This window comes from Bubalus bubalis, chromosome 8 (genome assembly GCF_019923935.1).
Source record: "Bubalus bubalis isolate 160015118507 breed Murrah chromosome 8, NDDB_SH_1, whole genome shotgun sequence".
NCBI lineage: Eukaryota > Metazoa > Chordata > Mammalia > Artiodactyla > Bovidae > Bubalus > Bubalus bubalis.
Window position 1 is genome coordinate 89,655,508 of NC_059164.1, and position 26,022 is coordinate 89,681,529.

The window sequence follows — 26,022 nt, forward strand, 5'->3', positions numbered from 1 at the left end:
CTTTGGCCACCTGATGCGAAGAGCTGACTCATTTAAAAAGAACCTGATGCTGGGAAAGATTGAAGTTGAGAGGAGAAGGGGATGATAGAGGATAGAGGTTGGATGGCATTACCAACTTAATGGGCAAGTATTTGAGTAAACTCTGGGAGTTGGTGAGGGACAGGAAGGCCTGGCGTGCTGCAGTCCTTTTGGTTGCAAATAGTCGGACACAACTGAGTGACTGAATGGAACTGCAGCATTGGCTTGTCATTTATACACACACACACACACACACACACACACACAATGCAGCTAAAATTTTCATAGGGATTATGTTGAATCTATAGATCAATTTGTGATTATAGTCATTTAGTATACTAAAATTTTCAGTCCATGAACATGGGATTTGTTTCCATTCATTTAGTCTTTCTTTAATTTCCTTAATTTTGAAAGATTTTGTGTACAAATTTTTGGCTTCTTAATATATTGCTATATATATGCATATTTTCTTATTGCCACTATCATAAATTGTGTAGTTTTCTTAATATCAGTTTCTGAATATTCATTGCTTGTGTAGAAATACAGGAGATATTTGTGTATGGATCTTGTTTCCTAAAATTTTGATATACTCACCAATTGGTTTTTATAGATAATTGTGCACATATATTCCATTGTGTTTTGAGAACATACTTTGTGATTGTTTCTGTTGATGATTGTTTCATGTAGTATATTACTTTTCTTTTCCTGTTTTTAGTAGTCTCTATCTTATTCCTTAGAACAGTTTTGTGGTGAGGCATTTAAGTATATTTCTCATTGAATTTTTCCTACATAGAGCTCATTGAGCTTGCTGCTGCTAAGTTGCGTCAGCCATGTCCAACTCTGTGCGACCCCACAGACAGTAGCCCACCAGGCTTCTCTGTCCCTGGGATTTTCCAGGCAAGAATACTGGAGTGGGTTGCCATTTCCTTCTCTGAGCTTGTTAAATGGATAGCTAAATGGTATTCATTAAAATTGGGAAGTTTTTAGCTACTATTTCTTCAAATATCTTTACTGTTCACCTCCTCCTTCTGGAAAGTCCATTGTGATCATAGTGGTCCACTATATTATGTACCATATTGCTGAAAGTCTCCGTTCATTTCTCTTCATTTTCAGGGAGATGGGGACATGGTTTCTATTCCTCAGGCTGAATAATGGCAGTTGACTCTTCTTCAGGTTTACTGATTCATTCTTCAGCCAGCTGATAACAGCTTTTGCAACTCTTAAAATTTTCATTTCTGTTGCTTTATTTTTACTCTCGTATTTTCATTAGTCTGTCTTTTATTGATATACCCTAAGTAATTCTTTTACTTTGTTTTAATTTTTTAGATACGACTTCCATTATGTCTTTGAACATATTTGTTTTTCTGTGTATTATTCATACTTCTTTATAATTATAATATTTTAAAATAATTTAAATTAAAATAATGTGGCAACCCTAGAAAGAAAATTCTGCCCGCTTCCCAGAATTTATTATTGTTATTTGTTATTGTCACTTTTTGTTGTTGCTGCTCCTGTTATTTAGTCATTTTCTAGGTCTGATTTTTTAAAGTCTTATTTTTTTATCATGTGTGACTATTGAAGTCTGCTCAATTAGCCAAGTGATCTGTTAATGATTGGGCAGAGATTTTTCTTAAATGCATTGAACCAATAATTCTTTGAAAAATTTCCAAGACACTCTATGTGTCTGTTGAAACAGAATTTTAATGTTTTATGAAACAATAGCTGTGCAGTAGCTTTAACTTCCTGCTTAATTGTCACCCTGAGGTAAGAGATTAAATCTTATCAGATCTCTCCTAGGCATGGTAAGCCTGTGGATATGTGTGTGGCCTTCTGGATTCCCAGGGACAAGTTGAAACTTTCAGAAATTCCTGTAGACAACTCATTCCCAAGTTTTTAATTTTCAATTTTTTGGCCAGCTGATTGTTAACCACAACTAGTATCTTCACCTCAGGAAGATGTGGTATTATACAATTGCTACTAACTGTTTGCATCAAACATTCTGGAAATATGGATGCTTGTTTACCTTGAGCTCTGAGTTAAATCAAGCAGAGGCAAACTCTGATTTTCCAGGGAGTTGCCAGAGAAGTTGTGAAGTGAAGTGAAGTGAAGTGAAGTCGCTCAGTCGTGTCCGACTCTTTTCCACCCCATGGACTGTAACCTACCAGGCTCCTGTGTTCATGGGATTTTCCAGGCAAGAGTACTGGAGTCCATTTCCTTCTCTAGGGGATCGTCCCAACCCAGGGCTCAAACCCAGGTCTCCTGCATTGTAAACAGATGCTTTACCGTCTGAGCCACCAGGGTGGTTAAGTTTTTTCTGAGGTTTTTCTGAGGTTGGGACTTTGTCAGAGATCAAACATGTCCTGACCTCCTTGTTGTAGTCTGTTATAGTTTTTATGGGTTTCATGTAGATGTTGCTTATTTTCTTGGTTATTTCAGAGCTGGGGAGAAGGGGATAATAATATTTCAAGTGAAAATATCACAAAGTTTATTGATCCTACTGAAATTCAGCTGTTTTCCTTGAATAAACACTCATCTGATTGTTGCAAATTTTAGTTGATTTACAGAGTTATAAAAAAATTGTTTTCAACGTTTTTTCACTTTTTTCACTTCCATTTTTTTTGTAGAGGAGTGGATATTTGCAGTTCTTTCCTCTACGATTCCCTGTCTATTTAAATTTATATTTAAAGTAAGTATAATTAAAATTTCAGTTCCTATGTCATCAGTTCAGTTCAGTCGCTCAGTTGTGTCTGACTCTTTGCAACCCCATCGACTGCAGAACGTGAGACCTCCCTGTCCATCACCAACTCCCGGAGTTTACTCAAACTCATGCCCACTGAGTCGGTGATGCCATCCAACCATCTCATCCTCTGTCGTCCCCTTCTCCTCCTGCCTTCAATCTTTCCCAGCATCAGGTTCTTTTCAAATGAGTCAGCTCTTCGCATCAGATGGCCAAAATATTGGAGTTTCAGCTTCCACATTAGTCCTTCCAAAGAATATTGAGGACTGACTTCCTTTAGGATGGACTGGTTAATCTCCTTGCAGTCCAAGGGACTCTCAAGAGTCTTATCCAACACCACAGTTCAAAACCATCAGTTCTTTGGTACTTGGCTTTCTTTATAGTCCAACTCTCACATCCATACATGACTACTGGAAAAATCATAGCTTTGACTAGACGGACCTTTTTTTGCCAAAGTCATGTCTCTGCTTTTTAATATGCTGTCTAGGTTGGTCATAACTTTCCTTCCAAGGAGTAACCATCTTCTAATTTCGTGGCTGCAGTCACCATCTGCAGTGAGTTTGGAGCCCCCAAAATAAAGTCAGCCACTGTTTCCCCATCTATTTGCCATGAAGTGATAGGACTGGATGCATAGTGATTCATGTCATACTGAATGCTTTTAAACTATCCAACAGTTACATAAGACTGTTGATTATCTTATTGGACAGTGAAGATATAGATCATTTTTTATTACCACAGAACCTTTTATTAGAGCTGTTTGTTGTGCATTAAGTGATTGTTTGTATAGTAAATAGTAGTTACTTATCCTTTCAGAGTAGTTACTTATTATCCTGATCTGCCAGGTCTACTAATATCTGGGTTTCTCACTTGACTGGTCAGGGCAACCACACAACTAACTCTAAGTTGTTTCTGAGGAGCTATAGAGATAGAATGGAATAAAAAATTGCTTTGTTGAGTAACTTGACTATTGTAGTCTCAAAAGAAAAGTCCATGGAAACCTGATTTTTAAAAGACCTTGAGGTTAATTAGGTCCCATTTGTTTATTTTTGCTTTTATTTCCAATATTCTGGGAGGTGGGTCATAGAGGATCCTGCTGTGATGTATGTCAGAGAGTGTTTTGCCTATGTTCTCCTCTAGAAGTTTTATAGTTTCTGGTCTTACGTTGAGATCTTTAATCCATTTTGAATTTATTTTTGTGTATGGTGTTAGAAAGTGTTCTAGTTTCATTCTTTTACAAGTGGTTGACCAGATTTCCCAGCACCACTTGTTAAAGAGATTGTCTTTAATCCATTGTATATTCTTGCCTCCTTTGTCAAAGATAAGGTGTCCATATGTATGTGGATTTATCTCTGGGCTTTCTATTTTATTCCATTGATCTATATTTCTGTCTTTGTGCCAGTACCATACTGTCTTGATAACTGTGGCTTGTAACAATAACCCTGTGTATGAGACAGCAAAAGAGACACTGATGTATAGAACAGTCTTATGGACTCTGTGGGAGAGGGAGAGGGTGGGAAGATTTGGGAGAATGGCATTGAAACATGTAAAATATCATGTATGAAACGAGTTGCCAGTCCAGGTTCGATGCACGATACTGGATGCTTGGGGCTGGTGCACTGGGACGACCCAGAGGGATGGAATGGGGAGGGAGGAGGGAGGAGGGTTCAGGATGGGGAGCACATGTATACCTGTGGCGGATTCATTTTGATATTTGGCAAAACTAATACAATTATGTAAAGTTTAAAAATAAAATAAAATTGAAGAACAAAAAAATAAAAAAATAAAAGACCTTGAAGTCAAAAATTAAGAGTTCAGGCTTGGCATTTTCATTTGCAAATTCAAAATAATAGGATAATAGGTAATCATTAATGGTCAGCTACTGTGTTATGTTCAAAGAGAATCTCATGCTGCATTAAAGCTTTATAGAATATTCCAGGATTCATAAATATTTTCTTTGTGCATGGGAAGGGTAAATGGTGTGATATTTGATACATGTTAGTTATAGTCAAAGTCTGATATACACAGTTGGGAGAAATCACAGGGTTCTCCTAAATTTTCAAAGGCTTTTGATATGAATGATCTCATTTTATCTTCATAGCAACTTTAATACTGGTTGTATTTTCACACTGACAGAGAGGTTAATTAGCTAGTCCATAAATGTAGAATTACATATGGGGAGGTTGTTTTGTAGCATATGTTTGCTAGCTTCCAGACTTTTAAATATAAAATACAGCACCTTGCATAATGTAGCTGAGAACAATATGTCATAATTCCTTGATTCTAGGTTGACATATACTCAAATACCCATCATTATTTTAATAACAATTTATATCAAGTTCACTATTATTTAGAAATGTATAATCCTTGTCCACATCACTTGAAAGATATATCCGGATTTCAGAAGCAGTAAATACAAAACAAATGTGAAAACACAATCTAAAATGCTTGCAATTTTCAAAGTCAAGGAGACGACTAAAAAGCAAATGTTGTTTTACTTCTTTCTGATCACAATGAAAATTGTTGTAATCATGTTATGCCAATTGAATTATCTGGGAAGCAGATGGAAATATTTCTTAGGAGTTCAAAACTTTTGTTGGTTAGTAACACTTATGAAAGAAGGGCAATTAGGCAGGAAGAGTTATGCTATTTCATAGATATGATGAACTGTCTGCCAGCCCATCAGGGAACTCTAGAACAGGAATTATCTGTTAGTCTTGCTTTGGGTAGAAATGACCAGGCCTTTGTGGTACTGCCTTTCTCAGTCACTAGCTGGGGGTCATCCTTGAAAGAGTATCAGTCAGTTCAGTTCAGTTCAGTCGCCTAATCGTGTCAGAACTGGGAACCCATGAATTGCAACACGCCAGGCCTCCCTGTCCATCACCAACTCCCGGAGTCTACTCAAACCCACGTCCATCGAGTCGGTGATGCAATCCAGCCATCTCATGCTCTGTCGTCCCCTTCTCCTCCTGCCCCCAGTCCCTCCCAGCATCAGAGTTTTTTCCAATGAGTCAACTCTTCGCATGAGGTGGCCAAAGTACTGGAGCTTCAGCTTTAGCATCATTCCCTCCAAAGAACACCCAGGGCTGATATCCTTCAGAATGGACTGGTTGGATCTCCTTGCAGTCCAAGGGACTCTCAGGAGTCTTCTCCAATACCACAGTTCAAAAGCATCAATTCTTCAGCGCTCAGCTTTCTTCACAGTCCAACTCCCACATCCATACATGACTACTGGAAAAACCATAGCCTTGACTAGACAGACCTTTGTTGGCAAAGTAATGTCTCTGCTTTTGAATATGCTATCTAGGTTGGTCATAAATTTTCTTTATAACGTTAGCTAAAAAAAAAAAAAAAAAAAAATGAAGCCACCCATGAAGAAGCAAACAGCTAGAGACTGCCTGATAGCCACACCCCTGGAAACTGGACAGTGAAAGAGGAGCTTGAAGGAGGACCTGAGTGATGCATCTGCATGTCTGCCACACACATCTATCACAAAGTTAGAATTGTTAAGCACACAGAAATCATGATGCTGTGGAATTTTTATATTCTGTATAATTATAAATATCCAAGAAAGTCATCACAATGTGTACTTCTGTTATTACAAATAAAATAAAAATGATCAGTCTCTGGTAGGAGTTTCTTATAAACTCAAAATTAAATAAATAGATGTTTATGTATTTATAACCTGATGTTAATTACTTACATGTCTAAATCTTCTCAACTTTAGTCGGAGAATTTAATTTATATTTAGTAAGCCATATTCCCTAATAAAAACTGAAGACAAAATAGCAGACATTAACATATTTCAATAAATCTAAGCCATTACTATTTGTAAGATGCAGCATTGTGTGCTACTAAAGAAAGCATTCAGTTAAGCAATGATGCAGTTGTATTTCATGACATCCATCATGAGATGTAATAAGATTTCAGAGATGTCAAAATGTGAAAAAAATGTATGATACAGAATCATAGAAATGTGATTCTTATATTTCCATTGGTGACTTCGTCTCCTAGAGAAGCCAGTAATCATTCATTTTTCTGCCTAGAAAATACTCAGTTATGTATTGAAGAGTCTGGCTTATTATATACATTCCAGAACTGCAGACTCTTCTCTTATCCTCCTATTACAGTTTCCCTGGCCCTTTTCTTACTTTCCTGCCTTTAATTTTGTGGTTAAATCCTCTGTTATTAGCATAAGATAACATCTCAGTAACTGTTGTTGTTTGGTTGCTAAGTCACGTCCAACTCTGTAATCCTATGAATTGTGGCATGCCAGGGTCCTCTGTCCTCTACCAACTCCCAGAGTTTGCTCAAATTCATGTCCATTGAGTCGGTGATGCTCTCTAACCATCTCATCATCCCCTGCTGCCCCCTTCTCCTTTTGCCATCAGTCTTTTCCAGCATCAGGGTCTTTTCCAGTGAGTCAACTCTTCATGTCAGGTGGCCAAAGTATTGAAGCTTCAGCTCCCAGTGAATATTCAGAGTTGATTTCCTTTAGGATTGACTGGTTTGATGTCCTTGCAGTCAAGGAACTCTTAAGAGTATTCTCTAGTACCACAATTTGAAAGCATCTATTCTTCAGTTCTCAACCTTCTTTGCGGTCCAAGTCTCACATCTGTACTTGACTACTGGAAAAACCATAGCTTTCAGTATATAGACCTTTGTCGGCAAGGTAATGTCTCTTCATTTTAATAACTTTATAGATGAAGATTTACTTTTCACTCACTCATAAGTATCTATGGCATGAGTAGGCCTATGTGTTCAACATAAGTCTTTTAAGGACACAGATAGTTAGAGATGTTGCCTCCAGAGACAGATTTTCTCTTCTGTCTCGGCCAAGAAGACAAATATTAACTTCAATTTAATTCTGATTCTTAAAACTATCACATGGATGCACCTAACAGCAAAGGACCTAGGCATCATACTTTTTTGTGTGTCAAGTAAGGAAAAAATTGAAAGAGGTATACTTGCAACCTCCACCACAATTAGTCACATCATTGTAACTCCTTTCCATCTCATTATAATTATTGAATAGTGTCTTTCAGAGTCTTCATGCCTCAGAAGATATGGATGACATAGATTCCACACAGCTGTCCTCTTCTCAAAACACATGGCTAATTCATCCATTTGAAGCACAACACTTAAATCTGCTCTCACATTGTTTTGTTCACTTTTAGCTTTTGGTAAAGTTCCTATTCTTTCATAAATATCTCACTTGTAGTTTCCTCAACTAATCTGGAAAGGACAAAAAGTATACACACACACACATACACACATACAAATATACATAAATTATTTACAAATAATAATCTTAATAGATGTCAACTTCTCCATTACTAAAGTTACTGAAGTTAAAAAAAAAGACGATAGGTTGATATCTTTTCACAAAATAGTTAAAATACTTAAGTCCTTATCAATACTTTTGTCTTTATACATATTCTTATATTTTTGTCATATACATAATTGTTAATACTACAGTTACTGACATTGCTCCCATATCTAATTTAATCTTTCCTAATAGTCTCCTTATTGATGCTGAATCTAGTGTACAATTACATTCTTATTTTAAGAAACAAAAACACTTAAACTCTTTTATGTCTCTATCCAAACTCAACTTGCTAATTAAAGTGGTTACATTTGGCTTTTGACCAAATCTTGAGTGTAATACTTCTATGATTCAGGTTGTTCAGTACAAATATACTGTTTTGATTACACTGTGATATGTTACAGAATCCTTCCTCTGACATATGAAACAAATACTTAAAAATTGGCCATAATGGACTCACTACCTTATCACTAATTCTGTGACCCGTACATTATGATTGTTTTGAAATGATATATATTCCACTGTTATTCCCAATGTTTTCTATTGTATCCCTCAATTTCTAAAATGTAATTTTGTACCTCTAACTCTTGATGGGTTAGTGAACAGGAAAACTGGCAATATGTTAATCTAACCTTTCCACCATACTTATGCCTTAAACAGTGGACTGAATTCTATCTTACTTCATTATCTTTTGTGGCCTGGTTGACTGACTTTAAAAAATGAGAGCAAAAAATTAAATATAGACAGGTAAGTCTCTCTGAACTGGTAATAAAACTCCTATGTTTCCTTTAGCAAAAATAAAAAAAAGTTTTTATCAAATTGTGGCAAACAAATCATTTCAATTTGAGGATGAAGTGAAAATTTCATTTACCTTTTAACTTGTAAGCACTGAAACTCCAACCACTAAAGAAGACAAAAATAATAATTAGAAATATTAATCTTCATTCATTTGCACTAACAGTCTTAAAATGAAAGCCTTTGAAAGTAATGGGACTTACATTTGAATGCTTTGCTTTCTGGTATTGGTGAATTGAAACATAATGAATTATGAGGCCAGGCATATTTACATAGTTTTAAATCCAGTTGCCAGAATTGAATGTTTTAGGAAAGCTACTTAATCTTTTTATTTTTTTTTCCCTCCCCTACATTTCTATACCTTTTAATGTGTAGTAGGGAAAGGTCTGCTTTAAAGAGTTTTTGTGAAGGTTATTTTGGATGTTTTTTTTTTTAAAAAGTACAGACACAGTGGCACAAATTCAGTTTTAGAGAGATTCCTTTGTTTGCCTTTGTATTCTATCCCAAATCCTAGGGTTTGGAATTTATGCTTAAATTCCTAATCTTGTAACAACTCTATCTGTGAAACACTTCAGAGAAAGAGAAGACATGGGGTAGACCTTTGGACAAAAGTTGGCACAAGTCAAACGCAAAGAGGAATCATGTTGAAAAAGAAGTCTTACAAATTGAGCACCTATAAAAGGATGCAAAAGTTGAGATCTCATTATTTTTGAACTTTGCTAATTATTACTCAAGTTTGTTGGTATTTTAATAGAAATGTTCCTATATACAAATGGAATGATATATTCCTAAAACTATAAAATTTTGTCAAATTATACACAACTTTTGAACTGTTAGGCAGAAATACCCATTCATGTAATTCATGAATTCTGCAGATCATCATTGAGAATTATTGTTCCATATAAATCAAATATTACAATGATGTATTAGAAGGTTGAGCAATATTATTTTAAGACTATCAGTCAGTGATGTCATGGGGACTCCCAAAATAGCTTATTATTTTCCTTAGCAATTTATTTTATTGAAAATAGTGTTATTATACCATTGCTGTATGCTTACATTCTATATATCCATTTTATGAGCATTAGACAAGTGGCAAATCTTTTATTTCTCTAGTTAGTGTGGTTGTTTATGAAGTGTCTCTTCAAGTTTCTACAATCCATACATCTAGTGGGGTATAAAAATCAGATAGTAACCTGACCCATTTAAAACTTGTTGAATTGTGGTTTTTCTCAACCTGGAAATTAAGTTAAACACTTCAGAAATATTTTCGTTACACCAGATGAAATAAAATAGTCTAAGTAATTAACCAGGAAGAATATCAGTTGAAAAGCTCTCATTCTTCAGTGTCAAGTAACTGAAATATTTGCTTATTTATAAAATATATTTACAACATCATTTTATTGTGTTCAAAAAGGATTATAGCACAGATTTTTGAAAGCATAGATATTAACTTAGTTTGATAGACCAGAATTCAATTCCTTATTAAATGAATTGGAGCATACTGTTTAGATTATTTGAATATGTTTCTCATCTTTAAAACACAAATATTAAAAGGTTTTTTTTGTGGGAATCAAATTATATAATTTAAAGTGTATAACACACTGTTAGAACACATTTGGTAAGGGTTTGATAAGCATTCACTATTGATGCTTTTATATTATCCAGTACTTTTTATTATCAGTTTAGTTTTTAACCCATTTAAAAGGCCACAATCCTTATGCTGAATTAGTTTTAAAAATGGCTTCTGTAAATGAGTAAAGGTGATGGTAATCATTCTAATAAATTCTTAAATTTCATATGTCCATTGACCTTAAATGAAACAGACTTACCTTTTCTGCTTGTTCATTTTTTTTATAAGTGGTAAACTTTATTAGATGGAGTGGTTCATGCCTTTATAGGACAGGATTTGAAAGGACTGTGTTCATCTTTATACAAATAAAGGGGAAATTCTCATTCATTTTGCTTTCTATTTGTTTATGGTGTTTTTTTGACCCCACAACCTTTTATTTCATGAGAAAAGAAGTTAAAAAACAGTGCATACTCCTTAGAATAATACTTAGAGGCCTATGACTTCCTGTTATGCAGTGCTAAACTTTAGGCCCCTCTTTATCGAAAGAGTCTCATTTTTCCTCCTTTGAAGTTCATTGGAAATTATCTCAGCTTTCCATCCAGAGAGGTACCTTAGATTCCTTAGCCTAGATGACTCTACCTGCCACATCTATCTCTTGGCATTTAGGAGACCTGAAGCAGTAATGTCACTGTCCCCTGGATCAGCTGACACTCAAGATAAGAAATGATTGTGATTAGGTGCTAAAAGTAATTAATTCGTCTTATGGTATTTAACTTCATGATAGGAAGGCAAGAACTCTGGCAGTCAGAATCTATGAGTTGTTACAGAATTTATTTTCTATAGTTATAAATTATCTTGACTCCTAATTCCAGATATTTTTGAAGTGTTGAAGTTATCTCAATGAATGCTATGCAGCTACAGTGTGATATTAATAAGTTTGTAAAACAATGTTTTTGAATGAACACATTAAATATTAAATTTTGGAAGGCTATTAACAGGAAAATTCATGATGTTCCATAACAAAAACGAGAAATGCATGGAAAAAAAAGCACTATGGAGTAATTTCCACACAGAATAATATTATTTGTCAATATTACAAAATAGAATTTTCCTTGGAAAGAGATCTCTGCATCATCTTAATTATTTTGACAGTATTTTATTTTGTAAGTAATTATTATTACCCTTAGACTATTAACCATTTCCCACTGTGTAAAAATCAAAAAGAGAAAAGAGATCTTGTTTTTTGAAATATGTAGTTGAATAATGATATTTCTCAATTTCTATTTTATTCATTCAAGATGATAAATGTTACCTATTACAGATAAATCTATAGAAAACTAAGAAACAATGAGCTCATGGAGTCTATGATGGTTACTTTGAGAATAAAAAAGATACTTTCTTTCACAATGTTTAAAAAAGAGAAATATTTGCCTAGAGGAAGGACATTAGGGTAGATTACAAAAAGACAAGAAATTTTGAATCCTACAGCAAAATATCTGAAAAAGCTAACATAGTTTTTCAGTCAAGAGCTATCTAGTAGTACTTATTACCACTAGAAAGAAAATTAAACGAAGAGCTAGATAGGTTTACTTAAAATTATTTCTTTTATACTATTAGTTTATTTATAAATAACAGCTTATTTATATATATTAACTATCTTAGTAATTTTGAACAAATGCAAGTTTTTAATAATTTCATACATTTTGAGTTGTATTGCCTTTTCATGAATCAGAAGATAGAATATACAAGTAGGTGAGCCAAGAAAAAAGCAATCCTGGAAGGATTTTCAAATGAGTACCACCATGATACCATATTCTAGATTCCATATATATATTTTTTATTTGCAGGGCAAGAATAGAGATAAAGACATGGAGAACAAATATGTGAACACTGTGGGTGGGGAAAGGACTGGATGAGACACGTTGGGAGGGTAGCATTGACATATATACACTATCATGTGTAAAATGGATAGCTTGTGGAGAACTGCTGTATAGCACAGCGAGCTCAGCTCAGTGTTCTGTGATGACCTAGAGGAGTGGAGTGGGTTTTGGACAAGAGGCTCAAAAGGGAGAGAATATATGTATACATATAGATGATTCACTTTGTTGTACAGCAGAAAGTAATACAACATTGCAAGGCAAATATATTCCAATTTAAAAATGTAAAAAAAAAAAAAAAAGCACAAAAAACGTGCTATTGCCAAAGATGGTGGAACAGGTACAGCATAGAAATGAGTCAAAATGATGTTAGTCTAGGATGGATATTGAAAGTTACAGGTTTCTTGAAAAATTAAAGTTATCCTTGTGATTATAAATGCAGTTAGTTAATATAGAGATCAAATGGACTAAGTAAATCACAGAAGGTGTTCTTAATGCCATGCTTCATGCTGGTTGCATGGATGTATGTATATTGTAAATCCACAAATCCAACTTTCAAAATAGCCTTCCACAAAAGTTTATATAAACTAAGATCCCTTTTATACTTTAATATAATTTATAATTCCCAATGTAGATTTTTTCCCTTTTCCATAATGATTCTGATATGAGAGTGTTGCAGGGGAGAAATCATGCATTGGTATTTGTTATCAAGAGTGTCATATAGAGATCCAAATTTTCTCTCCTGAACCTTTCTCTGGACCTGGTCAAGACATCTAAAAAGGTGCCCCATGATGGTGGGGTAAATAGACCCTGGTTAATGTCATAACTTCCAAAACCTACATCTGTCCATTAATGATGAGTCAGACATGAGGTTAACAAAATCCTATCTAGCAAATATGCAGATGGTAACAATTTCCAGTTTGAATTATCTTACTAAAAGGCATCCCCTAAAATGAAAATAAAATGCTAGTATTCCAAGGAACAAGAAGATTCAGATTATGTTAGACAAAATCATAATTAAGTAAATAATGGGTATGAGAAAATAGGAACAATATAAAAGGCATCATACATAAAAATCAAGTAAAGAAGTATAGGTCAAGATAGTGAGCCACATGTATGGGTTTTCCATTTGGTCTAGGCTGCTGGACAGTTTGCCCTAATTCTATGATATGATTAAAATTCATTTACCCTAATTTATGAAGATACATTTTAAAATATCCCCAACAAATTTGTTCTTTAAGCATGAAGAAAAGTCAATTTATCTATGAATAAAAGTCAATTTATAACTATGGTGCAAAATATTGCTTGAACATTAAAATGTTTGACAACAATTATTTGCCTTGGTCTCTGCAGAAGAAATATCAGGACAGTCCCACTGTGAAATTATTAAAACATATTAATGATTCCTAGATAGAGACATAATTAGCTAATACCAGATTTGTGACCAATACATAGAGAGAGCTGTGGTACCTTAGCCAAGTTGTTTTATAAACTTATTTGGCAAGTTAAATGTAGATAAATTGTTGGGAATATATGGCACTTCCCTAAGATTTTTGAATGCATGCCAGTGCAGGGGTCCAGCCCCAGCAGGATCTAGGGGTACCCTCAGGATGACGGCCTAGGCTATAAGGATAGCAAAGCGGAGAGCAGGGCTTGATCTTCCTTGATAAACACAGAAAGCCAATGAAGCTCCCATGTTCCAAGGAGTCATCCTGAAAGAAGAACAGAGAGAGAAAAGGAGAGAAAAGGACAAAAAGAACGACACGGGGAGACCAAGCTTTGGTGAGTGAGGCCCATAACTTTATTTTCAAAAGGAACTTTTATACCTTGACTTATGCATAGAGGGAAATGAAAGATGCAAAGTCATACAGAATCAGCCCAAACATTACATCTGTTTTGTCTTTATCAAAACCAGGATTTTTTTCTGCATACCTTTCCCATAAACAATGTTGTGTACATTATCTTGTGGCCTTGGAGGCCTGTGGACATTTTATAACCCTTTTTCAATAAAGGCTGATCAGTCAGAAAACTTATTTTCCCTTAAAGTGTTTCTTCTTTATTTCTCCCAGCCTCAGAAAGTACTAAACAGAGTTACCTTCTCACAGAGCAAAGGTACAGTGGGTCACAATAAAGAAAAAACCAATTCACTCAAAGGTCTGATGTGGTTAATTCCAAGGCTGCTATTTGTTTTTCCTACATTCCAACTATGTTAACCAATGCACTCCCAGGTGCACAATGGATAAGGGATATGGACACTTGGCAGCAAGCATTGGCCCAATAATTAAGCCCTTTACCAGTACTATCTATTCTAATAATTTTTCATCCCTTAAAGGACTCTATGGTCATTAGGACTTTTAGAATGTTTTGGCTTCCCGTGCCTTTCAAGGTTGGGGAGTTGTAAACAATCATGTGTGTTAATTGCAAGAGTATGGATAAACCTGTCAGGCAAGCTAGAAAGCCATCAGAGGGGTTTGAATTGAAATATTCCTTTCATGCCCATTAACTAAAGCCCTAAGTTTATTTTTTCCAGAGAAAGGTGGTCAGGGATAGCCCCTTGTTAATGTCAGAAGAGTTGGTGAAAGGCATACATAATATAGTAAGACAGACAGATTCTGGTTTTGGGGTAGATGCTCGAGCAGATTCAGGGGGTCCCTTGAGGCCTGATCTGCCTTTGCCTGTCAAGTCTCTTCCGCATGACCTTTGTCATGGGTGGGATCTCCTGTGGTGGCTCCCTGCATGCCAGGAAGAAATTGAGTAGCTATTAGTAAATTGCTACAGATGGTGATGGCAGCCATGAAATTAAAAGATGCTTGCTCCTTGGAAGAAAAGCTATGACCAACCTAGACAGCATATGAAAAAGCAGAGACATTACATTGCCAACAAAGGTCTGTCTAGTCAAAACTATGGTTTTTCCAGTAGTCATGTATGGATGTGAGAGTTGGACTATAAAGAAGGCTGAGCGCCAAGAATTGGTGCTTTTGAACTGTGGTGTTGGAGAAGACCCTTGAAAGTCCCTTGGACTGAAAGGAGATCAAACCAATTAATCCTAAAGGAAATCAATCCTGAATATTCATTGGAAGGACTGATGCTGAAGCTCTAATATTTGGCCACATGATGAGAAGAGCTGACTCATTAGAAAAGACCCTGCTGCTGGGAAAGATTGAAGGCAGGAGGAGAAGGAAATGACAGCAGATGAGATGGTTGGATGGCATCACTGACTCCATGGAGATGAGTATGAGCAAGTTCTGGGAGATGGTGAAAGACAGGGAAGCCTGGCATGCTGCAGTCCATGGGATTGCAAAGAGTCAAACACGACTGAGTGACCAAACAACAATAAATTAGTAAATTATGTAATGTGTTAGTGCATCATGTGGCATATTTGGTGGACTGATTGCCTTATGATTTCTATTGAAAAAAATTCTATCAGATCCATAATCTTTATTCATATGTAGAAGCTTATTATTACTATTGTAAGATATAGATTCCTTCACTGTAGGGGCTTAAGGGTGGGAGTTGGGGATTGAGGTATCTATTTAGGGAAGTCATCTGTGAGTAGATCATCATTCTGTGAGAACTGTGTTGGGATTAAAGGAGCAAGTAGAAAAGATAGCTCCACTTCTTACAAAAATATATGTATATATACTATTTTTTACAACAAAACTTAATTTAAAAAAATTGAGGATTCATTAATAAGAAGAACTTCTTTTTCCAGATTTACATGGTATGGATTAGTTCAATCAATATTTATTAGGCATACTACTATGTTCCTGGCTTGGAGAATTTTGAGCATTACTTTACTAGTGTGTGAGATGAGTGCAATTGTGTGGTAGTTTGAGCATTCTTTGGCATTGCCTTTCTTTGGGATTGGAATGAAAACTGACCTTTTCCAGTCCTGTGGCCACTGCTGAGTTTTCCAAATTTGCTGGCATATTGAGTGCAGCACTTTCAGTGTCATCTTTCAGGATTTGAAATAGCTCAGCTGGAATTCCATCACCTCCACTAGCTTTGTTCATAGTGATGCTTTCTAAGGCCCACTTGACTTCACATTCCATAATATCTGGCTCTAGGTGAATGATCACACCATCATGATTATCTGGGTCGTGATGTGTATTCTTGCCATCTCTTCTTAGTATCTTCTGCTTCTGTTAGGTCCATACCATTTCTGTCCTTTATTGAGCCCATCTTTGCATGAAATGTTCCCTTGATATCTCTAATTTTCTTGAAGAGATCTCTATGCTATGCTATGCTAAGTCACTTCAGTCGTGTCTGACTCTGTGTGACCCCATAGACGGCAGCCACCAGGCTCCCCCGTTCCTGAGATTCTCCAGACAAGAACACTGGAGTAGTCTTTCCCATTCTATTGTTTTCCTCTATTTCTTTGCATTGATCGCTGAGGAAGGCTTTCTTATCTCTTCTTGCTATTCAAGCTGGTTTTAGAAAAGGCAGAGGAACCAGAGACTAAATTACCAACATCTGCTGGATCATAGAAAAAGCAAAAGAGTTCCAGAAAAGCATCTATTTCTGCTTTATTGACTATGCCAAAGCCTTTGACTGTGTGTATCACAATAAACGGTGGAAAATTCTGAAAGAGATGGGAACACCAGACCACCTGACCTGCCTCTTGAGAAATTTGTATGCAGCTCGGGAAGCAACAGCTAGAACTGGACATGGAACAACAGACTGGTTCCAAATCGGAAAAGGAGTACATCAAGGCTGTATATTGTCACCCTGCTTATTTAACTTACATGCAGACTACATCATCAGAAACACTGGGCTGGAAGAAGCACAAGCTGGAATCAAGATTGCTGGGAGAAATATCAATAACCTCAGATATGCAGATGACACCACCCTTATGGCAGAAAGTGAAGAGGAACTAAAAAGCCTCTTGATGAAAGTGAAAGTGGAGAGTGAAAAAGTTGGCTTAAAGCTCAACACTCAGAAAACTAAGATCATGGCATCTGGTCCCATCACTTCATGGGAAATAGATGGGGAAAGAGTGGAAACAGTGTCAGACTTTATGTTTTTGGGCTCCAAAATCACTGCAGATGGTGACTGCAGCCATGAAATTAAAAGATGCTTACTCTTTGGAAGAAAAGTTATGACCAACCTAGATAGCATATTGAAAAGCAGAGACATTACTTTGCCAACAAAGGTCTGTCTAGTCAAGGCTATGGTTTTTCCAGTGGTCATGTATGGATGTGAGAGCTGGATTGTGAAGAAGGCTGAGCGCCGAAGAATTGATGCTTTTGAACTGTGGTGTTGGAGAAGACTGTTGAGAGTTCCATGGACTGCAAGGAGGTCCAACCAGTCTATTCTGAAGGAGATCAGCCCTGGGATTTCTCTGGAAGGAATGATGCTAAAGCTGAAACTCCAGTACTTTGGCCACCTCATGCGAAGAGGTGACTCACTGGAAAAGACTCTGATGCTGGGAGGGATTGGGGGCAGGAGGAGAAGGGGACGACAGAGGATGAGATGGCTGGAAGGCATCAGTGACTCGATGGATATGAGTCTGAGTGAACTCTGGGAGTTGGTGATGGACAGGGAGGCCTGGCGTGCTGTGATTCATGGGGTCACAAAGAGTCGGACATGACTGAGCGACTGATTTAAACTGAACTGAACTATGTTCCTGGCATTGTTCTAGACACAGAATATATATATATATTTTATATATATAAATTATATATTATATTTTATATTATATATATTATATATATATAATTATATATATATTTTATATATATATAAAATAAAACTTAAGTCTTATCCTCAATATCCTCTCAGGTTTTTTAAAGTAAAGATGAAAAGAAATAACAGAGTATGTCAAGTGCTATAATTATGATGTATACAGAATTGTTAAAGGAAAACAAAAGTGGTTGTTGTTCCTATTGTATTCTAGATAAGCAACAGTTTCACAGAGATGGTGAAATTGAGAAGAGAAATGATGTTCTCCATAGAATTTTCAGAGAAGGCAATGGCAACCCACTCCAGTACTCTTGCCTGGAAAATCCCATGGACGGAGGGGCCTGGTGGGCTGCAGTCCATGGGGTCGCTAAGAGTCGGACACGACTGAGTGACTTCACTTTCACGCATTGGAGAAGGAAATGGCAACCCACTCCAATGTTCTTGCCTGGAGAATCCCAGGGACGGGGGAGCCTGGTGGGCTGCCGTCTATGGGGTCGCACAGAGTCAGACACGACTGAAGCAACTTAGCAGCAGCAGCAGGTGGAATTTTAAAAGAACAGGCCTTAAAAGCAGAGAAAACAGTATATACAAATAATGTGAAGAGTCTACAAAAAGGTCATTGTATCTAGTTGTAGTATATAATTAAGATAGGATGACTGTCAGTTTATAGGAATCTGAGGTTCTTAAATGCTGCTGCTGCTGCTGCTGCTAAGTCTCTTCAGTCATGTCGGACTCTGTGCGACCCCACAGACGGCAGCCAACCAGGCTCCCCCGTCCCTGGGATTCTCCAGGCAAGAGTACAGGAATGGGATGCCATTGCTACACTATACTATTGTTTTTTTTTGTTGTTGTTGTTGTTTTTTATGTTATCATTCAGTGATGAGCCTTTGAAAGCTTCCAATTAAGCAACATGATTAGATTTATGTTTTAAAAGGATAAGACTTGAACAGGATAAACTGTAGACACATGGCAGAGTCATGGGAAGGAGTGTAGGCAGACCTGGAAAATGAGAGTGAAGAGACTAACAGCTGTTTGAATATGATGGGGAGGAGAGGGAGGAGTCAAGACCACCTTCTTAATGAGTAATTGATGATAATGATCATGAGAGATTGCAAAATCTAGAGATAATAAAAGTGATTCTGAGTGTCTTACATGTGTGTTTACTGAATCCCATGGCAGTAAAGATGATATGGAAAAAAGATGAGAAATTTGGTTTTCATAATAAGTAGACATGGAAAAGTATGTTAAATATGCAGATATCCAGGTTAAGTTGAAAGCACAACGCACATATCCAGGGATCAAGGACAAATTCTTGGCTGTGCTGTGTGCTTAGTCGCTCAGTTGTGTCAGACTCTTCGTGACCGCATGGACTATAACCTGCCAGGCTCCTCTGTCCATAGGGATTCTCCAGGCAAGAATACTGGAGTGGGTTGCCATGCCATCCTCCAGGGGATCTTCCCAACCCAGGGATTGAACCCAGGTCTCCCAGTTGCATATGGTTTCCTTATTGTCTGAGCCACCAAGGAAGCCCAACTAGCAGTCTAGGAATCACTAACATTTGTATTATGCTTCTTCAACAGAAATCCAAGGTGAACCACTACTAAAACAGATTATATTATCTGGATGTTGGATGAGTTGGTCTGCTGAACTCGACTTCACAGAAGGAATTAAAACTTTGAATTTGTTGTTTAACAAAATTCTGCACTGTGCTAGTTCTGGGCAGATATCATGAATTAAATAATTTTATTGATTTACTGAATTCATTTGAGTAAGAAAACTCATTTAAAAATGTCTGTAGAGACAAAAACACTCAAGTCAATTAAATGAGAAGGAGATTTGTCTTACATAACAAGAAGTCAGAAATTAGTGATGCTGTAGATTTTAATATATTAGGCCTTTAACTCCATTCTACTGTGATTCTCTTGTGTCAGTTCTCTTTGAACAGGTGGTTTTATACTCAGCCTGCTCCCTTTTCACCATTGACAGCAACTGAGGCATCAGGCTGCCTTATTATCTAAGATAGAAAGAGTAGGAGTGAAAGACAGAAGCATAGAAGGAAGGTTCTACTATTCAGTTCTAATGGACTGTCTTAGAGTACATGCTCCGTCCTGAACCCATAAGAGTTGGCAGCGATTTTCCATGTGTTAGCTCACTTAATAATGAAATAAGCATGGAGTTAGGCTAAACTTAGTTTTGTCCTAGTTAAGTAGAAGAGAAATGGTAACTTGAACAAAACAAAATTCTCTTAGGAAAAAAGAGATAAAATATTTGGTGTGTTTTGTTCAGTTGTGTCTGACTCTGTGACTCCATGGACTGTAGCCTGCCAGGCTCCTCTGTCCATGGGATTCTCTAGGCAGAAATACTGAGTGGGTTGCCATTTCCTTCTCCAGGTAATTTTTCTGATCCAGTGATTGAACCCATGTCTCCTGCATCTCCTACATTGGCAGGTGATTATTCACCACTAACCTGCCTGGTAAGCCCAGAGGAAATGGCTCCTCACTCCAGTATTCTTTCCTGAAGAATTCCATGGACAGAGGAGTTTGGCAGGCTATAGTCCATGAGGTCCCAAAGACTCAGACATGATTGAGTGACTAACACTTTTACCAACAATCATACAAACAAAGATCACAATCTATTTCAAAATCCAGTGTTTTGAAAACAACTAATAACTAAAACCATGTAAAGTGTTTGTTGAAGTGTTGATCCTCCATCTCTGGAGATTATGGTTCAGCAGTTCTCTGTGAGACCTGGGAACCTGTAGCCGTAATTCACCCACAGAGTTTCAATTGATTACTCAAGTTTTGAACACACTCTCCTATACCATGGAGATTTATTATTTATTGAGTGTGTGCTTAGTCACTCAGTCATGTCCAACTCTTTGAGACCTCATGGACTGTAGCCCACCAGGCTCCTCTGTCCATGAAATTTTCTAGGCAAGAAATCTGGAGTGGGTTGCCCTTTCCTCCTCCAGGGGATCATCCAGACCCAGGTATCGAATCCACATCTCCTGTGTCTCCTGCATTGGCAGGCAGATTCTTTACCACTGAGCCACCCAGGAAGCCCTTTTATATAATAGTATTTCTATTTTAATAATTATTAAAAATATTTCTGCATTACCTCTTATCCCACATTTATGGTGACTTGGCAAAAATAAAATACATTGAAAACATCCGATTCAAAGTGCTAGTGTATTTAAAATGACAAAAAAAAAAAAAAAAGAGGGTGGCAGTCAAAAACATACTGAAAATATGCACAATGTTATTTTGTTTAAACTGTATAATATCAGGATGCAGCTCCACTTGGAATTATTTAGATCTTATCAGTCAAAGTGTATAGAATGGAGCTGGAATGTATACAGAGATGATAAGCTAAAATCAAGAAAGGTGTAGTAAAAATGAGAAAGAACATGGCTGTCCAATGAGAACAGGGTGAAAAGATGAGGACTCTAGTCTCTGAAACAGTGCAACAGACATGTGGTTGAGTCCTATAACACAGAAGAATTAAGAGACAGGATCTCAAAACATGAGAGGCTAATTTAAGACCCTGAACTGAAAGCAATATATTACACAGCAGGTAGTAAATTCAGAAAATCATTTCCTCAGGAGAATGGTATGCATGAAGTTATAGTTACAGGAAGAAAGGTCTAGATACATTTGAGAGTGAAAGATTTACAGAGTGAATTCGCTCTGTTAATATGGAGAAAAAACTTGTTTTCCTTCCTAAAACCAAGCTTGTTTTTTTGTCTCAAATCCCATTTCTTTATTCTCTCGGGTCAGGCAATACAGCATTTCTCCTCCTTTCTCCTTCATCACTTTTGCCTATGCATATTTTATTCCCAGCACTACATGACCATGTATTTTGAAAATCCACTTTTCTGAAAATTAACTTCTTTTGGAATATTTCATTTCTCTATGTCCTGTAATAGAAACTTTCTTGAGAAAAAATAATAATAAATGAGGAGGGTGGAAGAAAACTTCCAGAGGTGATGTAGATGTTTATGCTATAGGTTGTGGTGATGGTTTCAAGGGTATACACTTATTTCCAAATTCATCAAGTTGTCTACATTAAATATGTAAAGCTTTTTGTATGCCAATCATACTTCAATAGAGTGGGTTTAAAGTAAGGAAAAAATAGAGTTGTTATTATTCTCTTCCTTTTCTCGATTTTAAAAATAAATAGAAAACTGCATGTGTCATGATTGTTCAGCCCAGTGTGTTTTCACAAAGTGAACATAGAAGTGTAACCATTTCCCAGATTAGAAAACAAAACAAGACTGTGCCCTGGCGCCATCCCAGTGGAACCCACCCTGCCTTCCCTTAAGGTAACTTTGCATTCCATGAATAAGCTTTTCTGTTTTAAAAATATTAGATACATGAAATATTGCAATGTAATAGTTTTTTTTTTTTTTAAGTTTAGCCATTCTTTATGTGTGTGATGATATCTCACTGTGGTTTTAGTTTTTATCTCCATGTGACTGATGTGGTCTAGCAGCTTTTCATAATTGTATCAGATATAATTTAATTGTATAATTCAGTTACACAATTCATAGTTGTATCTGAATTTGTGAAGTCCCTAAATATTATACATCTTTACTTATTTGTAATGGCAGCTTCTTTCTTTTTCTGGAGTAATAGGCATTTCTATATATTATGGATGCAAGTCCTTTGTTAATGATCTGTATATACCCTCTTTAATCTGTGGCTTGCCTTTGAATAATTTAATGATGTCTTTGGATGAAGTTTTTAATTAGACACATTAAAAAAATATTTATAATCCTCTCTTTTAAAATCATCACAAAGGTACTTGCCTATGTTTTCTTTTAGAAGTCTTTATTGTTTTACCTGTCATCTATCAATCTATAATCCACCTGGAGGTGATGTTTTTGTGGATTATTGGAGGAGTGAATCAAGATTTTTTTTTAATGACTATTTAACTCAGTTTAATTTATTGAAATGACTGTCATTCTCCCACTGTTTTATGGGACCAACTTTGTCAGAAACCCAGTGTTCATAAATGTGTGAGTCAATTTCTGAACATTCCATGCTGATTATGGCTCTGTATAGCCTTGTGACATTACAACAGTGCTTTAGTGAAAATTTTATAAGAAATCTTGATATCTGGTTAGAAAAGTTTTCAAGTGTTGTTCTTTTTCTTCAGTATCTTATTGTTTAGTCTAGGCCTATTGCATTTTGCATATACATTTTAAATTCAACTTGCTAGTTTCTTTTAAAAAATTCTAAAACTGAGTTGAAAGTTATATTTATCTAAAGGTCAATTTGAGAGGGCTTGATATCTTTACACAATTGAGTCTTCAATGCAGGAACATCAACTATTTATACCTTCTTAAATTGTTTTCAGTAATGTAGTGCAGTTTTCTACGTAGCGATGTATACAGCTTTCATTATATGCCTATCCACATAATGTATGATTTTTTCAATGGTATTTTTTTTAATAAATTTTATCCCCTAACTGCTCATTGGTAGTAAACAGAAGTGCACAGTTTTTATGTAGTTTGTTATATGTAATGGCATAAGCCTCTTGGATGCTAAGGTTTTTATGAGCCTACAGTAATGACAGTAATATATATGTCTGTGGGCGGAAAAAGTATCTTGGAGGAGACAGATTTCATCCACAGAGAAACCAGCTGTTGTTTCATCATTTTCTTCTCTGAGTCTTCTTTTCATTGCCCGTTTCTTCAGAAGTCAGTTCACTACATTGTTGTCAACATTAAGAACAATTCTGTGTTTTGGCCCGTAGCAGACCCTCTTATAGACATCAACAGCAGGGGAAAAAATTGTTTTTGCATTTGATGCTGCCAGTGGTTAATCTTTATGAATAGCTCATGCTTGTTTTTCATTAATGCATAACAGAGACTCAACGTCTATGCAAACTATGCAAGAAACAGTTCAGGTGGCAATGGAACAGTATTTACTAATGAAAGATCTCTGACAAAGGAGACTCCTCGATGTGTCATTCAAAGATGACTGCTGAAAATTGCTGTGTTATGTGAGATGAATACTTAAAGCCCAAATTAGGCTATCGTTTTCTGCTTACACATGACATTATTTCATGCATGTGTTTTCATAGATTTGAAGAGGGCATAGAAAAATATATAAAATTATACATAAAGTGGGAGAAAAATCTGATTTCTCTGAGCAGGAAAATCTGATTCCTGCAGAGCATGCTATGTGTCACTGCTGGTGGTATTGTAATAGCCTGAGAAGATCCCTGGAAGTCTAGCAAGAACTGAAGAAGCTGCTATTAAAAATTGAGTGTGGATCCCCTTCAAAATGAAACAGTCTAATTCAGTCTCTGGTGGCCTCCACCAGAGAGGAGGCAGACAATTACAAAGGAAACCAGAAAGGAAAATAAAAGAACCATAGAAGAATGAAAATACTTTGGAGACACAGTTGGAACAACAATGCCTTATTCCTGCTTTGAAAATAAAGTTCTATAATAAAAGACCCTTTTATAGATATGCAGATACAGTTTTACCAAATTGTATCAGTTACTTTCAATCTCTAACACTGGTTTAGGATGCGTACCTAATTACCTACTGTGGGGTACAAAAGTATATGAAATGCTATGTTTGAATATAGTTATACATTTGGGACTTTATAGAAGAAAAGTGAGAAGTTTGAGTGGGAATAATAGGATTTCATTAATACAGCACTATCATTGTGTACTTATCATGTGTCCAGCTCTTAGATAGGTCACTCATTAAACCTCCACTCAAATTGTTTGAGTTATGTGTTTCATCCTCATTCTTCAAATCAGCAGACCTATGCTCAAGGGTGTTATGTGGTATGTGAGGATCATGCACATTAAGTACCAAAGTCAGAGTCAGCTCATGTTGTCTGAATTTATACATCCATCTTCCAAAATACAAAAAAAAAAAAATGTATTCATCGGCTTTTGATTATATTTACACATTAGATAATGGCCTTTTTTCCCCTGTTGTATTGACACATATTCTTATTCCAAGTGCTCATCATTTTCTTTCCTTTTTCTCCTTCCCTCAAAAGATATGAATCAGTGTATAAACAATAGTACTAAATGCTTTTAACCTGTTAAAAAGAGCCAGTTTAAGGAGTAGGATTTGATGGAGGAAGATTATTATTAACATGGGCACATTACATTGATAGTAAAGTCCTAATCCATTTAGTTCTTTTATTTGAGGTACATGAAGGATCTCATGTATAAGATGGAAAAAAATCAAGAATGAAATGTGTCCTCGAGTCACTTCTGGAAGTGATACTGGCACTAAGATAAAATATTTAATAAATGAAAAGAGATATCATTTTTAGAATGCTTTGCAGTAATAATTCTTAGGTTGGCATAGAAAAGGCATGTGGCTTTCCCTTTGATTGTGCTTATTTTCCTATAACTCTTGTGTCGAACATTTTTTAATTCACCTTTGCAAATCAGGTCACAAATGAAATAAAAAAGTTATGAGTTATGAGTGTTAAATGCTGAAAAGTATTTTCCTCCACTTATTATTTTGATATCAATAATAGAGATCATAAAACTATGTAATAACCATTAGAGACTTTCGTATGAATATAATTTTATTCCTTGATCCTAAAACTAATTGCTTAACCATATAGATGTGTAGTCCTAATCTCTTACTGTAAAAGCAAGTAGTATAAGGTGCCAGTGTGATTGCTTTGAGATTAATCTTGGAATCTCACTGACCCACTGACATTTTTTAATATTAAGAGGAGAAGAGGGTTGATTAAACCACAGTAGATCACAGTGATTGTTTGCTAAACCCTTTGATATTTTAAAAACTATGATTTATTATAAGGAATCATATGAAATAAAACTGAGATTTTTTGGATTATCTTCAGTGTCCTGGATGTAATTAGTGAGTTGGAGACTGACCTCAACAAGCTAGAGCAATATTTCTTTCTTCAGGTCTTCTAGTCTCCTCTCTTCTGAAACATCAGAGAAGTTATAAATTTTAGTCTGCATAATTCCCTGAGTGTCTAATGGATTCCTTCAAACCTAAGCTTCA